Source organism: Stegodyphus dumicola, chromosome 8 (genome assembly GCF_044657685.1).
Source record: "Stegodyphus dumicola isolate Sdum_Otavi_A_Nest chromosome 8, ASM4465768v1".
Lineage (NCBI taxonomy): Eukaryota > Metazoa > Arthropoda > Arachnida > Araneae > Eresidae > Stegodyphus > Stegodyphus dumicola.
The window spans coordinates 185692147-185709675 of NC_140775.1; positions in this window are offsets into that span (position 1 = coordinate 185692147).

The following is a 17529-nucleotide window of genomic DNA, read 5'->3' on the forward strand; positions in this document are numbered from 1 at the left end:
ACTCGGCCAAACGTAATATATTCGTCTTTCGAATTTAATAACAAAATTGAGCGACTTAATGTGTTGCCACTGCCCGAATTAACGATTTTATACTCGGCAATGTATCGTGGTGCAGAAAAGCGTAATTATTTTAATTATTCTTCCAATTATACACTGAAGTGACAAAAGTCATGGGATACCTCCTAATATTTTGTCGGTCCTCCTTTTGTCCGGCGAAGTGCAGCAACTCGACGTGGCATGGACTCAACAAGCCGTTGGAAGTCCCCTGCAGGAATATTGAGCCATGCTGCCTCTATAGACGTCTATAATTGTAAAAGTGTTGACGGTGCAGGGTTTTGGGTACGAACTGACCTTTCGATGATGTCCCATAAATGTTCGATAGGATTCATGTCGGGCAATCTAGGTGGACAGATCATTCGCTGGAATTGTCCAGAATGTTCTTCTAACCAATCGCGAACAATTGTGGACCGGTGACATGGCGGATTGTCATCCATAAAACTCCCATCGTTGTTTGAGTACGTGAAGTCCATGAATGGCTGTAAGTGATCTCCAAGTAGCTGAAGGTATCCATTTCCAGTCAATGATCGGTTCAATTGCACCAAAGGACCGAGTCCATGCCATGTGAAAACAGCCCAGACCATTATGGAACCACCAAGAGCTTGAACAGTGCCTTGTTGACAACTTGGGTCCATGGCTTCGTGGGGTCTGTGCCACACTCGAACCCTACCATCAGCTCTTACCAACTGAAATCGTGACTCATCTGACCAAGCCACGGTTTTCCATTCGTTTAGGGACCAACCGATATGCTCACGAGCCCACGAGAGTCGCTGCAGGCGATGTCGCGCTGTCAGTAAAGGCACTCGAGTCGGTAGTAGTATAAAAATGGGCGTTCTGCATCAGGAGGAGCTGAGGAGCTGAGGGCGTGGTCAATGACGTCACACAGAGGGCGGGGCCAAAGGCAACGTCATCACACTAGGAGGCGTGGTTTCGAGTGGAGTTGAGTTGTTGGTAGACTGCTGGTTGAGTTGTAGACCTCCTGCTTTTCATTTAAAGTTAGTTTTTTTAATTTGGCAACGGAGTCATGGCGTCCTCTAGGGACGAAAAAAGAAAGTAATGTATTTAGGAATTGCTTATGGCGTCCTCTAGGGACGAAAAAAGAAAATAATCTATTTTAGAAGTTTCTTTTTTTTTTAAATGTTCTATTATTCAAAATATAGGATCGAACCCTGAAACAAAATATCTCCTTTTCTGGAAAGAAATAACTGTTTTAAAAATATTGGAAAGAATAACATAATACTCATTAAAATTTCACACACACACACATGGGCTTTTATCGAAAGCCTCAGCTTTCTGACACCTGAGGGTCTCTCTTCACAGTTTCACAGTCATGGGGTTTTTTTGAATACCCAGGTGCCAGCCCCTTCCCATAACTCCACTGTGAAGTCATTGACCACGCCCTCAGCTCCTCAGCTCCTCCTGATGCAGAACGCCCATTTTTATACTACTGTCGGTCTTCTGCTGGCATAGCCCAAGGAAGACAAATTTCGCCTCACTGTCCTATCGGACACGTCCCTCGTACGTCCTACATTGATTTCTGTGGTTATTTGACGCAGTGTTGCTTGTCTGTGAACATTGATAACACTACGCAGACGTCGCTGGTCTCGGTCGTTAAGTGCAGGTGGTCGGCCACTGCGCTGTCCATGGTGGGATATTATGCCTGAAATTAGATACTCTCGGCACATTCTCGACACTGTGGCTCTCGGAATGTTGAATTCCCTAACGATATCCAAAATGGAATGACCCATGCGTCTAGCTCCAACTAACCATTCCGCGTTCAAAGTCTGTTAATTCTTGTCGTGCGGCCATAATCACGTCAATGCCTCTTCACATGAATAACTTGAACACAAATGAAAGCCCTGCCAAAGCACTTCGCATTTATGCATTTTCTAAGCGATACTACTGCCATCTGTATATTTGCATATTGCTATCCCATGACTTTTGTCACTTCAGTGTATTATTAAATAACAAACTGAGTGATTTAAATGCGAGAAACGCAGATTCATTTCATTTATTATTAATTAGTAGATGAACTCATTAGATTAAACTAGCTGGAACCATTACAATCATCTATGCATATAAAGAAGAATGTCCCGTTTGTTTATTTTTGGGTGGGTAATTCAGAGAAATCTACAATTTTAAAAGGATCTTGATGAAATTTTGCACACTTGGCCTCCAAAGCAAGAGGAAATTCCCTGTCTGAATAATATTTTGAAAACCACACCGCAGGACCCACATTTAGGCCGTATATATTAGAATGTTGCGCTTACCACACGCAGTTTAGGCTCACGTCACCGTTGTAACGTTCCCGCTCTCACTTCTTACTGACACCGCTAGTTGGAGCAGTATTTTTTTATACTTAACGGTGTAAAACGTTTAAAACAGAATTTCAGTACGCTCTGTCTCAAGTTTTCCCGAATATTTCGAAAACAGTATAATTAATCGGCCAAAATGGATGATGATTTTCGAAAACACAGTTTCGACGAAAAACATGGCCAGTAACAGAGCAAGTACCAGCTCCTACCAAATTCGTTACATGGCATCGTATTTTCCGTAGACATCTTCCGTTTTATTCAGGTGTTGTAAAATTTTGTGCAGTTGACCTTGAACCGAAATCGTGGGGAAGTCATTGTCTACTTGAGATTTAACCCACCCCACACCCAAAAAAAATCTGAAAGGTTTCAGGTTTTGAATTAAGCCCAAATCAGCGTTTTTTTAACGTTTCGAGTGTTACCTCCATTTATTAAATAGCATATTCTTTGCACTTAAACCATTAAATTCAGTTCAGTAGCAATATCGCAAAATAATTTTAAAATGGGCATATCTTTAGAATTTCCGATACAAAGTTTCGTGCCCGCTGGAGGTGAAAAGGTTTTTTCCCACCCGCCGTAGAGTGTTGCCATTGTTCGCTTTTAAATCGTTGAGTTTGTTACGCAAAAAGGTCGTTAAAGGTTTTACAAAATATGAAATCGATCATAAAACAAAAATTCCAAATTTCAAATTTGTTCTTCCACATGCCCATATTCATAGGAGGATTACGTCATTCAAAATTCGATGGCTCTATGCACCGTTGTTTTATCACAATGCGAGAAGTAGACATGCATTTATGCAGATTTTTCATTATTTAATTTCGTCAAGTAAAATGCAAGACACTGGGTGGCATTGGGTGGCAACAGTTTGAAAAGTGAAACGCACATTTATAGTGATTGAACGCAAAATCGCAAAGCTGAAACAATAGTCCTTCAGTGACAAAGCCCCTTTGGACTAATAAAACCTCTTCACTTATTAAAAACTGGGAAACGTCGTGTACTTTAGTTAGTTATTTATTAAAGTTAGCAAAGACTTTAAATTTTTAAACGATAAACAAACGACTGGTAAGATGATTTTTTTTAGATTCTGCATTTGGTGACAGATTAAATAAAAAATTTTGGTTATAAATTTCTGCGAATACTTGGTTCTGTTTTTTATAGTGTTGTGGATTTTTTTTTGTTTATTTTAACTGATGCTCGTACTACATAAAATAATACCCTTTTTACGTTTACTTTAACATGTTTTCATAATAATCTTAGCACGTGCTTTGAGTTTCTCAAATTTAACGCTTTTTTATGCTCGTAATGTTTATTTCGTGGCAAGTCTATAATTCCTGACCGATCGACATTTTAGTCGGTAAAGTAGCTCAGTTAGAACCAAGAATTTGGGTAAAAGTTCTCTGTTGGGTCTCAGAAAGAAATTTTGTCTTTAAGGTGGCATAGTCATATTGCAATCTCTTGCCGACGTGGCGACATTCCGGAATGTTTGAGAAAACGCTTTTTTGAAACTTTAAGAACTTTTTTTTCTGGAAATTTGTAGTTCTCAAGCTAATTTATATATATACCACTTGCATGGCAGTATAGAATCAATTTAACAACGCAGTTCAGAATTGCACTATATATACTATTGCACTATATATAAATTGAATTTAATTAAAAAAATAAATTTAAACACAAATTTAATTAAATATTCTTTGCGCCATTGCTGCAAGGAATGAAATTTAAATTTAAACAAATTAAAATTTCATTTTTAACAAACACGTATAAAAGGAAAAAAGCAAATTTAAATCCTAAAAAAACTAAAATAATTTTTAAAAAAAATTAAAAAAAAAAGGTTATATATATGTATATATATATACATATATATATATATGATGTATTATATGCACGTTTTTCAAAATTTTCTATATTTTATATGTACATTTCACTTATGCTTTTAGGATTTTTTTAACACCTTTACGTTATTTTGTTTCATTTTTCTCGTAAAATAAGTTTACTCTAATTACTTCACCACACTTTTCCTTAGGTACGATTAACATAATTCATTTTGACTCTTTACCAGGCAATTGATTTTATTTACCTTTATATCCATAAAGTCGTAATTGATCAACATGTTGTAATGTCTTATATCATTGCAACTAAGTCCAGTTAAAGCTAAAATGTGCATATTGACTGCCAACAAGCATTTGATGCCTTACCATTTAATGAAATTTCAGTCGGAAGTGTTAGTTTTATGTTTTATTACGTGACCACATTTTATGAAATCTAAGATTCCAAAATATTTCCTGTCCTACCATCGCTCGAGTGGTTAAGACAGCTGAATATTGATAGTTGGATCTGGTTTGAGCTCGAACCCAGCTGCATGACTGGATTTCCTAGTTTTCTCATGTGTAATTGGAAAATAAGCCAGTTATTCTTGGAAAGTACTTCACAAAGACATTAGTACTTTTAGTCGGGGAACCCTCTCGCTTTGCGAATTTAAATAACCTGTCCTAAGGAAAGCACTTCCCAATTGATGAAGGCAACATATTGAATGACAAAATAATTCAAGTGAATTAATTTCTGTTTAAAAAATCCAATGCTTTGAAGGAAACTGTAGCATAGTGAGTGTAAATTATCTCTACCAGAATGACGTTTTTATTCATTTGAAACCTTAACAAAATATGCATGGCTGTCCGTTACGCAAACAAATTATGCAACTCATTCAGAAATTTGCTGCACTAAATGAAAGCGGCCTAAATAGTAAGAGAACATGGCAATGTATAACTTAAAACTAGGATTTAGTTAAATGTAGAATTTGAGTAAACCTGAATTAATTTCAAGAGCCATAAGGCATAGATCAGTTTTCTGCATTTGAAAAAAAAAAACTTAATTCAAATGACAGATGTAAAATCATAAAAAAAACTATTTAATTTTTTTTTCAGCAGGATGCCATCATTTAGCTGCGGTAAATAGCACTGATTTTATATTCCCCATAAAGGTTTGTGTGTTACCTTCATTTAGTAAATATCATATTCTCGGAACATAAACTATAAAATTCAATTCAACACCAATACCACAAATTTAAAAAGAGCATATTTCTGCACATTCTCGCGCGATGGAAATAATTGTTTTTTGACGTGCAGTGTTGCCATTGCTCGCTTTGAAATCTTTGAGTTTGTTAATCAAAAATTCGTTAACGCTTTGCAAAACATGAAACGGGTAATAAAACAAATTCCAAATTAAATACGTGGGCTTCCATATGCCTATATTCGAGCGAAGGAATACGTTATTCAGAATTTTATGTCTCTGGGCACCTTTGTTTTTTCACAGTTCGAAAAACATACATACTTTCACGCAGATTCTTCATTATGTAATTTCTTTTAATATGGTGCAGGGCTGTAATATTTGGTGGCAGCAGTTTGAAAAGTGAACCGACGTTTAAAGTTTTGGTTAATCCTCGGATTACGGTAACTTGGCGAAATCGGGAGAAAGTGCAGACTCGCCCAGTGCTTGCTGCGTTATTAAGAATTGCACATACACGGTATCCATGTACACGTCGACCTATTTTCACTTAAAAAACATCCCAGAATTGCACAAAAATGGCATTGCGCATACTCTTGACTTTATCCCTGTACACATCGACCTATTTTCACTTAAAAAGTCAAAGAAAATTGACAAAAATCCAATTCTTCTTACTCTTGTAAAAAGCGCCGAACAAATAAGTGGTTAATTCTGCACTTTAGCAATGAAATTGTTTCTAAGTGCTTATTAGCTAAAATCACAATCAGAATTTTCCGGAAAATGTCACATTACATGTCTCAGGATCTCTCATTTCTCTGAGACAAAATAATCTGTAATTCGAACTGTGTACTTCTCAGATTATTGCTAAAGTCCTAGCTAGTAACCTTTATCGGCTTACCAAAATGTCGCCAAGCTACCTGTTACCATATTCCAAAGATTAGCCAAGGCCAACCAGCGGCCGAGCGGTAAAGTCGCTGAACACTTTTAGTTCGGTCTGAGGTTCGGATCCCGCGAACGGGCTGGCTGCATTGTGTTTTCGTGGTTTTCCCCATGTGTAACGTGTATACGAGCCAGTTTCCATTAGAAAATCCTCCACGGAGGCATCCCTCCTCTTAGGCAGATAGCCCTAGTGTACTTTGCCATACTTAAAATACACCAATACACCAAAGATTAGCCAAAGTTTTAAACCAAAATGCCGATACGAAATTAATAGCCCTTCTGGGCAAACGACCCCTTTCGGCTAAATTAGAAAGAAAAGGATTTTTATGGCAAACAGCAACATGATGGTCTCTCTTCTTCAAGAGCAAAGGTCTTTTTGCATTAAAGAACAAGATCTCTATCTAATCGTCTTTATAATATCGACAATTTTATAAAATCTTACGTCATTATAAGGTTGTTTTCCCATCTAAAATAAAAGATGCAAACTATCTTTTAACATATTTCATAAATGATCAGCGTGTCCATCTTTTTTTAAGGCGATGGACGTATATTAGTGTGATGAATCTTTCCGTCCTAGACTTTCCTTGGAGAGATATATGAGTTTTCCTCTAATATTTCTTCTAACTTCATGTATTATCTGTCAGTATCTTAATGAACGTGTAATATTACAGTATCGTCAGAGTCATAATTTCAGGAATCACGTGTTTCAGAGAAAGGGAAAAAAGTCACTCTGAACTTTATTCTCACAAGAAGAGTTTCTTTGTTATTTCTTTATAAAGAAAATATCGCAGAATCATCAAAAAGTACTAATAATAAGTAGCATGATAAATCAGAGCCGAAAATAACCTTTAATTACGTCAGAAGATCAATACTTAAGTTCGAGACATTAGTCCTTCTTAGTTTGTTTCATTTTTTGCAACAGCTGCAAAATAACATTTTTGCTTTTGATAGAAAATATGCTCCGTTAATTTCAATCATTCAAGAGTACGAAATTCGCAAATAATTATATTTTTGTTATTTTCGAAAGGCAGGATAAGTCAGTCGTGCTGGAGAAAATTTTCTTCTGGGGTTCGCATTTATTTTTGGGTATATTGATTGTAGATTCGCGAGCCTAATTTATTTATTTTTTAATTTTGATTTAGTTTTGATTCCATTCATTTTGGCTTCGAATGTTATCACTCACCGTTTAGTATTTTCACGGGTGAATTCGCTTCATGGAACTAAACAAAGAATGATTAATAGCTGAATAATAGTGACTGTATTAACTCATAATAAGTAACAGTTTTGCTTTCATTTTTTGTTTTCTCTACTTTGATAAGCAAATGAGTTAAGGGGACTCATACACCTTAAAACTCTTAAGATCTTCGACTGTTGCATGAATTGGGATAACTTATTTATTTTAAAAGCAATTACTTCCAACTTTTTACAGCTGATTGAAAGAGTAATCAGAAAGTTTGTGTTGCCACAAATATTTTGATAATTTATTCCTCTTTGTGACAAAATGTTTCGTCAAGTTTCCACCTTGCGCGCACAGTTTAAAACATTCTGTTGCATAATTTAATTCCATATTTAATATATACCTTTCATAACATTTGGAAACTACTCTGAACCTAAAATTCTAAGAATTCCATGTTAATTTTTTATTTTATTAGGAGTTCAGTTTATAAAATGAATTTTATTAAAAAAATCTGTAACGTTTTCGACCATAATTTAATTAATTAATTTTTTCGAGCGTTAATACTAAAATATTCATCAAATTTTTGGTTCAGTTAGAAAATGGTGCCCATATAAGGAATTCCATTAAATTTAAGTAGTTAGCCATTTTTAAAATACCATGCGCGCAAGGTGGAAACATGACCAAAATTTTTGTCACAAAGCGAATTAAATTACAACACATTTGTGGCAACACAAACTTTCTGGTTACTAGTTTCTAAAGCAGCTATATTATGTTGTCAGCTGTAAAAAAGTGGAAGTAATTGCTTTTAAAGTAAATAGAATATTGCTATTCTTGCAACAGTCACTTGTTCGAAGTTCATAAGGAGTTTAAGGTGCATGAGCTCCCTGAAACATATAAAAGCAAAATTTATTGTAAGAATATTCCATCTATCTGAACGCCTTAAATGACCTCTAATAACTCTTTTTTCGGCTTATGATTTTTAATTACGAAAATATTGCATTATTAGGTAACATATCGTGAGTTTAGCATACTGTAATATGAACACCGCTTTAAAGAAACCGAAGCTCTGCTGGAAAAATAAGATTGCAGGTGCAGTCTATTTAGCATTTAGGTGAAGCCTCTTTCGCTAAATTGTTGATGATTTGGTTTGCTAAATTGTTGATGATTCGCTAAATTGTTGATGATTTCGCCAGTTTGGCGACTTTCTGGAAAATTCACGAAAACACATTTTCTAAAACTGACTTTTCCAGAAGTTTCCATAATCGATGCTTTTAGGATACAAAAACGGATTGAAATGTTAAGGGGAGCTCAGTCGTAAATCACCTGCAAATCCGTTGTGAGACTCACCAGTTAGCTAAACTACGAGTTAGGCTTTAACTTGAGAGTCAGTTGAGGTACTTTACAATTCACTTACTGCGCTAAGAAGGAAATGTTGAATATCCCTGTTTTCCTTGAATTACTACCACCTGCTATTGTGGCGTGTGCTATTTATTTTGTTTGTTTCTCCAATAAATTTATAAGGTATTTTTCCCATCCTTCTTAGCATGCCTTCGTGGTATAATGGTCAGCACGCTAGGCGCGTATTCAAGTCCCGGCGGGGGCATTGCTCATTTTCCATGTCTCCTGCTTCGAAATAATCTAATATCTCTACAAATTGTGTTCTTTCTTTCCTGGCCATTATTCAAATTATGGTCAACGATCCGTAGCTTGCAACAATATTAAGTATTTTAAGACTGTAACGAATATTGCTACAAATTTTATACAATGCAACATGAACAATTTGAAGAGAGGTTCTAAAAAACAAGATTTCAGCTGCAAGTCTATTTAACATTGAGATAAATGATTGTCTCTCTAAATTGGCGAGTTATCGCCAAGCTGGAGATAGTTTGGCGACCCATTATTGCAGCCAAATGTGGTCATAAATTACCAAAAGTAGCCAAACTGAGCGATGGTTTGGCGACATTTTGGTCTGGTCGCTTTGTAACTGTGATTGATACCTGTATGTAACTCTTACCATATCCGGCTCTTACATGCAACGTTAACTGTGTATACCTTCCAGTAATTTCCTGAAACGGAAAGTGCTAGACATTTCACGGCGGTCGGGGAAATGCTATATATACGCCTGGAGAGAACATCAGATCTGAGTTTGGAGTTCAGAGCTGACTCTTCGGACTGTCGAGAGACCTTCGTGGCAGCTTCACTCTTTATTTGCGCTTTGCATATGCCTCATGTTCCTTGACGCGAAATTGTAAGGCTCTCTTAGTTTGGCCAATGTACAGTGGTGGCCAAAATTGTGGACACTTTTGGAAATTTTTATGTTTTTGAAATTTGTATGCTTATATAAAATGTTACGTTTCGCAAAATGCAAACTTGTATATATCATTTTAAAGAGAATTTATTACTCAATTCAATACAAAACATAAAATTCAATTATTTGCAATACAAAGAAAGTTATATGTACATTAATATAAATAAAAAACACAGTTATGAAGTGGTTTGTAATGTCTAGCTTTCCTGGCCAATCACTGTTCTTGTTCTGAGAACCAATCAAATGTTAGTAACGCCAGTAGAAGCTGACATCATTTTTACACTTGAAACAATTTGCTTTGTCCTGTAGAAGAAGGACCTGTTTCCTATACACTGCAATTACAAGTAGGAATTTTTGTAAAAATTTTTAATATTTAGTCAAAGCAATGACATCAAATAAAAGAGTAGATTGGACGCCTAAAAAGAGATGTAATATTATTGTGTTACGAGAAAGTGGTCTTTCCTATGCTGAAATTGCAAGACAGGCAGGTGGTTCAGTGACTATATCTGGAGTCCGAAAGTTTTACTTACGATATCAGGAGACAAATTCAATAAAAAAAAAGAAGGAAAAGGTCGAAAAAGGTGCACCACATCTATTGATGACAGAAGAATAAAACACTATGTCTCCAAGATAGAAAATTGTCATCAGCGGCCATCAGAAGTGATCTAAATGATGCTGGTGTTTCTGTCAGTTCGAGAACAATCAGAAGAAGATTAACAGATGTTGGACTGAGAGGTAGAATTCCACGAAAAAAGCCTTATCTTAATTTTCAGCAAACAAAAAAAAGACTACAGTGGGCAAAGGAACACATTAATTGGACAGATGATCAGTGGTCACAAGTTATATGGAGTGATGAAACTAAGATATCGTTATTCGGTAGTGATGGGCAAAAATATGTAAGACGTAGAATAGGAGAAGAGCTACATCCTGACTGCATTCAAGCAACTATGAAGAACCCAGTTAGTGTTATGATTTGGTCATGCATGTCAGCAGATGGTATGGGTCGCCTTCATGTCATCGATGGGACACTGAATGCCAGAAAATACATTGACACCATTCTAGAACCAAAACTTCTACCTTCCATCAGAGATCTCTTTCCCAACAATTCTTCGTTTATTTTTTAACAGGATTCTGCTCCTTGCCACACGGCCAAAATATCGAAAGAGTGGTTTCGTACAAAGAGTATTAAATTGTTGCCATGGCCAGGAAACAGTCCTGACCTCAATCCTATCGAAAATTTGTGGCACCGTTTGAAAACTCTTGTCCGAATGAGACGCCTGTCAAATAAAAGGGAACTAATCGAGGCTATAATTGTTTCCTGGCATCATGTAATAACGAAAGAAGAACTTAAAACTATTGCCAGCTCAATGAAACGTCGATGTGAAGCTGTAATAAAAAATAAAGGGTACCTTACTAAGTACTGATAATTCTCCACCATCATCACTATCTAATTATATCGATAACTATTATCGTTTAACTTTTTTGTATTGCAAATAATTGAATTTTGTGTTTTGTATTTAATTCAGTAATAAATTCTCTTTAAAATAATATATACAAGTTTGCATTTTGTGAAACGTAACGTTTTCTATAAGCATACAAAGTTCGAAAACATAATAATTTCCAAAAGTGTCCACAATTTTGGCCAACACTGTACATTAAATCACACTGGCAAGGAATCCTATAAATACCCCAGGAATTCATATCGGGAATGGGGTCCTTGAGTATGGAACTCTGAATTTTATTGATGGGAGAATAAACGACCTGAATGTTAAATTTCTGCAAAATATATGCAGCTTTATAGCTAATTGATGGAAAGAAGGGAATGGCAACAGGAATAAAATAAAGCTATGTTTTGTTTAGTCGGATGACATGATTTAAAGTGTGGTGGAAGGCAAAACGATGAAGGTTTACGGTAAACCGTAGTACTGAAGTTGGATGTGTTACGTGTGACCAGAATGTCGAGAAACGGAAGAGAATTGCAAGTCTCAAGTTCAAAAGTGAACTGAATAGCAGGATCAATAGAATTCATTGTTGATAGAACTTTATTTAAATCATCTTTATTACCTTCAAACAGGGTAAAAGTATCGTCTACGTAGCGGAACCATACCGGGAAGTTTAAAGTTTCAAACACTTTTGATTCATAATAATGCATGTAGATATCAGCCAGGATGGGACTGAGGATGGTGGTTCCGTGAAACCATCGAAAATAGTCCTGCGAAAATTTGAAAATATAACGCTGATTTTTGTTGTTTTACTTCTGAATTAATACTTTTAAATTTCAATGAAAAGATAACTGGCGTAGAAAATCTAGTTTCGGAGATATATTTAAAATCTTAGTAAACGCAGTAACACACTAAAAAGGTATAACTGTAAGATCTAGATAAATAAATGATCTCTAGATTGGACAAAAAGTACCATTACCTGACACTAATAGGTGCTATTTTGTCTGAAGAAAAAAGGGAAATGTCCTCAATCCAATAAACGTTGCTGACGAAGAATGCAAAGCCCATAACTTACGATCGATAAGGTTAAGGATAGGACTGGACTAATGAAAGATTCAGAGAAAGGAAAAGGACACCTAAGGCTTTTGGCCATGTATTCAATGTGTGTTTTCTGTTTTATCTGAAACCCAGCAAAAAGAGTATTCAAAGGAATGCAGCTAACCAGTTTATATAAGGTTAATATATAATGTTTCTAAAGGAAATGGTTTAAGATTTTAAAATTATTTCTACTAATAATTGCATGGACCTTGTATTCTTCGTAAACTTATCTTCTTTAGAATTTTGTGCGAACATCTTTGTATCGTATACAATTTGAAAGCCAAAATAATAAGCTGCTATGAAATTACTTGCTTGTTAAATTTGTGGGAATTTATTTAAATTACTTAACAATTAATTTTATTTTGAAGCAACCTTTTCTGTTGCTCTCCCTTTCAACCCACGCTTTCTTGCCGGAATGCTAGTGAGTTATGCGGCGTGTATTCAAATGAAGTTGAAAAATGTTAGCATTTAAGGGAAAGTTTTAGTTTAGAAGGTAAATTTTGAGCGTCTTCTGCCTGCTTGAAGGCAAATTATTAGCTATGATTTGCCAGCGATTAGATTTCTGTGACGTTGAGCGTTTCTAGCCATTTAGCTTGTTTACGCCGACTTTTACGTGTCAGAGCCGGCCTGCGCGTTACGTAACCTGTAAACAGCCATTAGACTAACTTAATTCTATTATAAGTTACTTGTTACCTGATGAGCTAAACCAAAAAATTTGGCTTTTAAAAGCAAGAGTCGGTGCAATCTGTGAGAAATATTGAGTTAATAAAGGGTTCTTTACAACCTTTCTCTGGACTTTGTCACACTTCAATATAATTCCTTACACTGTTAACGTTTAGTTATTTTGTTCTCTCTAAGAATACGAGATGTTATAAAGTAATAAATTATTAGTTTTGTTTCAGTAGATACCAGTTCCGTAGATTATACTCACTGCCTTGTATGAATACGAAATATACGGGATCATTTTTGACAAGCTGTTAAAAATTAATGTGGTGTTACTTTATTTAAAACCACAGACACGGATTTTTAGCTGATAAGTATAGCATCAACAGAGAGATAATTAAATAAAAGAAGGAATTCAACATAATAATTTACGCATATACGATAACGTAATAAATCTTTATTTATCGCTCACTGTCGTTTAATTGGAATTCAATCCAACTGTATCAAAGCACTGCTGTTACGGCTGTAGGCACAGTCGAACTCATGCTGACTGAAGTGGACGTTTGAATGCTGTTGAATGCTGAAATGGATGTTGAATGCTGAAATGGATGTTGTTGAATGCTGAAATGGATGTTGTTGAATGCTGAAATGGATATCAAAGCACTGCTGTTACGGCTGTAAACACAGTCGAACTCATGCTGATTGAAGTGGACGTTTGAATGCTGTTGAATGCTGAAATGGATGTTGAATGTTGAAATGGATGTTGTTGAATGCTGAAATGGATATCAAAGCACTGCTGTTACGGCTGTAAACACAGTCGAACTCATGCTGATTGAAGTGGACGTTTGAATGCTGTTGAATGCTGAAATGGATGTTGAATGCTGAAATGGATGTTGAATGCTGAAATGGATGTTATTGAATGCTGAAATGGATATCAAAGCACTGCTGTTACGGCTGTAAACACAGTCGAATTCATGCTGATTGAAGTGGATGTTTGAATGCTGTTGAATGCGTTTGAATGCTTGATTGAAGTGGACGTTTGAATGGTGAATGCTTCAACCGTAACAGCAACGCATTTTCACGTTGGATTTTTTTTTTTTTTTTTGACTTCTTAAGTGCTCTGCCCTTAGGCATCGCACGGAAAAGGAAGGGTGCCCTGTGGAGGTCTTTTTAAAGGAAACTGGCTCATATACACATTACATATAGGGAAAACCATGAAACCACCATGCAGCCAGCCTGTTCGCCGGGATTGAACACTGGATCAAACTACCAGTGTTCAGCGTCTTTTACCGCTCGGCCGCTGGTGGAGCTTCAAGTTGGATTGTAGAGCTGTTAATTTTTTTGGGGAGAAGAGAAGTTTGATATGGAAATAAACACTGCTCTGGCGAATATTCGAACTACGGATCTTCCAATTACTAGCCGGACGTGTTAACAATTACACACCAAAGAGAAGGTTAAAATTCCTCATTATTTTCCCTAACGAAAGGTGACCAGAGAGATGTGAAAATATTTCCACGTGATGACGAATTATCATTCGCGACATTTTCAGGCTGATCGCTGTAAAGCAACTAGTTTTTTCCTCAGCAAAAAACTTCAGAAAATCAGTTATACTTTCCACATTTTTCTAACTTTGAGTCATTCGATTTTCAACCAGATGGACTATTAATTACTCTACGAGAACACGCATGGAGTTTTCCAACGAAACCGTCGTCGGGAATAAATTACTGTCTATTTTTGTTCAATAAATATGTTGAATTTTTTCATTTTCTTTCCGTTAAACTGCACATATAATTTTTTTTTAAATAAAAGGGAGGTGTTTCCTTTTTTTAACCCAAAGGGGAAATTTTCCCAGAAGGGCTATTAATTTAGTTTTAGCATTTTGCGTTGGTTCACTATAAATGGCGATTCACATTTTTGTTGCCACCAAATATTACAGCCCTGCATTATATTTTAAGAAATTAAATAATGAAAAATCTACGAGATAACCGTTGATAAAACAACGGTATCTTGAGATATCAAATTTTGAATAACATAGTCTTCCATTCGAATATGGGCATCTGGAAGCCGAAATTTGGAATTTCCTTTATTATCTGTTTCATATTCTGTAAAATTTTAACGAATTTTTGTTTAACAAAAGTAACGATTTCAAAGAGAGCAATGTCAACACTATGCGAACAAAAAGAGGCATATTTATTTTCAGCGCGCCAGATTGTGTTTCCCAAAATCTAAAGATATACTCTTTTTAAATTATTTTGTGATATTTCTGTTGAATAGAGTTTTATGATTTAAGTGCGACGGACATGATATTTAGTAAATAAAGGTAATATACAAAACGTTAAAAACACAGCTTTCGGCGTAATAATACATAAAAAGTAAAAAAAAAGTGAAATAAAATAAAAAAGGAAAAAAGGGAGATAAAATCAAATAAGCAAAAATTTATTTTAGTTTCCTTTTTACTTCCTTTTATGAAGTAAAAGGAAGTATTGTAATCGCTTGTAAGTTTCAGGCAACATATTTCAACGAAAATATCCATTTTAACCGCTATCGAATGCAATTTAACAATGTTTTTGCGTGATATCTGTACCTAAGGACAGAATAAAAGACTCCTTTCCTCCAAAAAAAAAAATATAAAACTGCTTTAAAATTAATTCCGAAGAGAATTTTTCGTGGCGTCTGTACGAACGTATGTACGTAAATACGTAACTCGCATAACTCAAAAACGAGTAGCCTCAAAACGTTGAAATTTTGTATATAGGACTGCTATAACATGTAGATTATGTTGTTTTTATCTTCCGGTTAAGGTTTTTATGCCTTTCGTAATTCTGGAAGCAATATTTGTACAATTATCAACAATTTAAAAGCTGTTTAAATGCGGTTAAGTTTTAAATAACATGGCGGACATATTTGATTACATTTGAAATAGCAGAATTGTCTAAGACTAAGCTTCGCAACACAAAAATAACGCCTTCATGTATTATTGCGAACTAAATCATGCTTAATCCTTTCTGGAATTTTTTCGAGGAAATGCGTGTTTAAGTTTTACTTCGTAATTTTTAATGCAGATATTTTGAGTTTTTATGTATTTGTACCTTGTCGCGATGTGAGAACTGAATTAATTGAATGAGAAATACTAAATCGTCTTTGAAAAACTGTTTCTTTTCTGTTTTGTTTGCTTAATTTCTTTCATACATCGTTTTAGTTTTATTATAGTATTTGAATAGAACATGTGGCAACGATTTTTCTTAAAATCATATAAATTTTGTGCATTCAGAGTGTCGTTATAGTAAACAAATTTAGTGAATTTTAAAAAGTGCATTTATTCTATTGTGATTTATATTCTATTGTGGTTTATGCGCTGTCGACGAAGTAGACTTAAATCAATCCAATCAATTTAGAAATTAAAGATAAAAATGTGTATAATTTAATATTCCGTACAAGGAAGTCATGTGGTGTACTCATCAATTTTTTTTTTTTTTTTTTTTAATTTGGAGATGTAGGAAGTAACTATGGTCACTATATGAAGAGAATGAATAAAGTGTAGTAAAATACATATATTAACACTTGCAGGATACATGGGGTTTTCATGGAGAAGACACTGGCTACAAGTTTCTAAATGTGTTGGCGGCCCACCAGCGACCGAGCGGTAAAGTCGCTGAACACTGGTGGTTAGGTTCGAGGTTCGAATCCCGAGAACGGGCTGGCTTCATGGGTGTTTTCGTGGTTTTCTCCATGTGTAGCGTGCATACGAACCAGTTTTCCTTAGAAAGATCTCCACAAAAGCATCCCTCCCCTTAGGCAGATAGCCCTCGAGGCTATGCCATAGTTAAATAACCTTACCTGAATGTGCTGGCTTCATCCCGTATGTTTTCATCATAAATATCTCAGAATGTCCCAGTAATTTATAAAAATAGCTCTTTGTGTTTCAGGAATTATATCGTTTCATACACAGCCTTGGCTTCAAAACAAAACTGTTGTTTTCAACATTGATGATTTTGACCAACGATTTATTTTGTTTTTTTATAGAGTTTGCTGGTATCTATTTTGCCTCTTCCTACTATGCTTATACACGTTTCGCTTTAATTAATCGTAAGTTGGTAAATTTTATGAACATAACTAAAGAAAATACTCCTCGGCGGCAATTAAAAATGCAAATTATCATTATTATTTGATGATTATATTATAAGGTATTTCTCCCACTTCTCTAGCGTGCCTTCGTGGTGTAACGGTAGCACACTGGGGCGGTATTCCAGAGGTCTGTGGTTCGATTCCCGGCGAAGGCGGTTGCTAATTTTTCATCTCTCTGGCTGCCAAAAAATCCTAATGTCTCTACAATATGATACATTAAATAATAAAACACTTACATTTTTTATATTTTCCTGTTCTTCTCATTATGTTCATAGCAATCAGTGATCTATTTTCGCTTAAAAAATCAGAGAATTGCACCAACTTGGCATTGCGCATTGTAATGGAAATTATGCAAACATCATTACCGGCTGGGCACAGCACGGGCATGATCACTCAAGCTTTAAAACT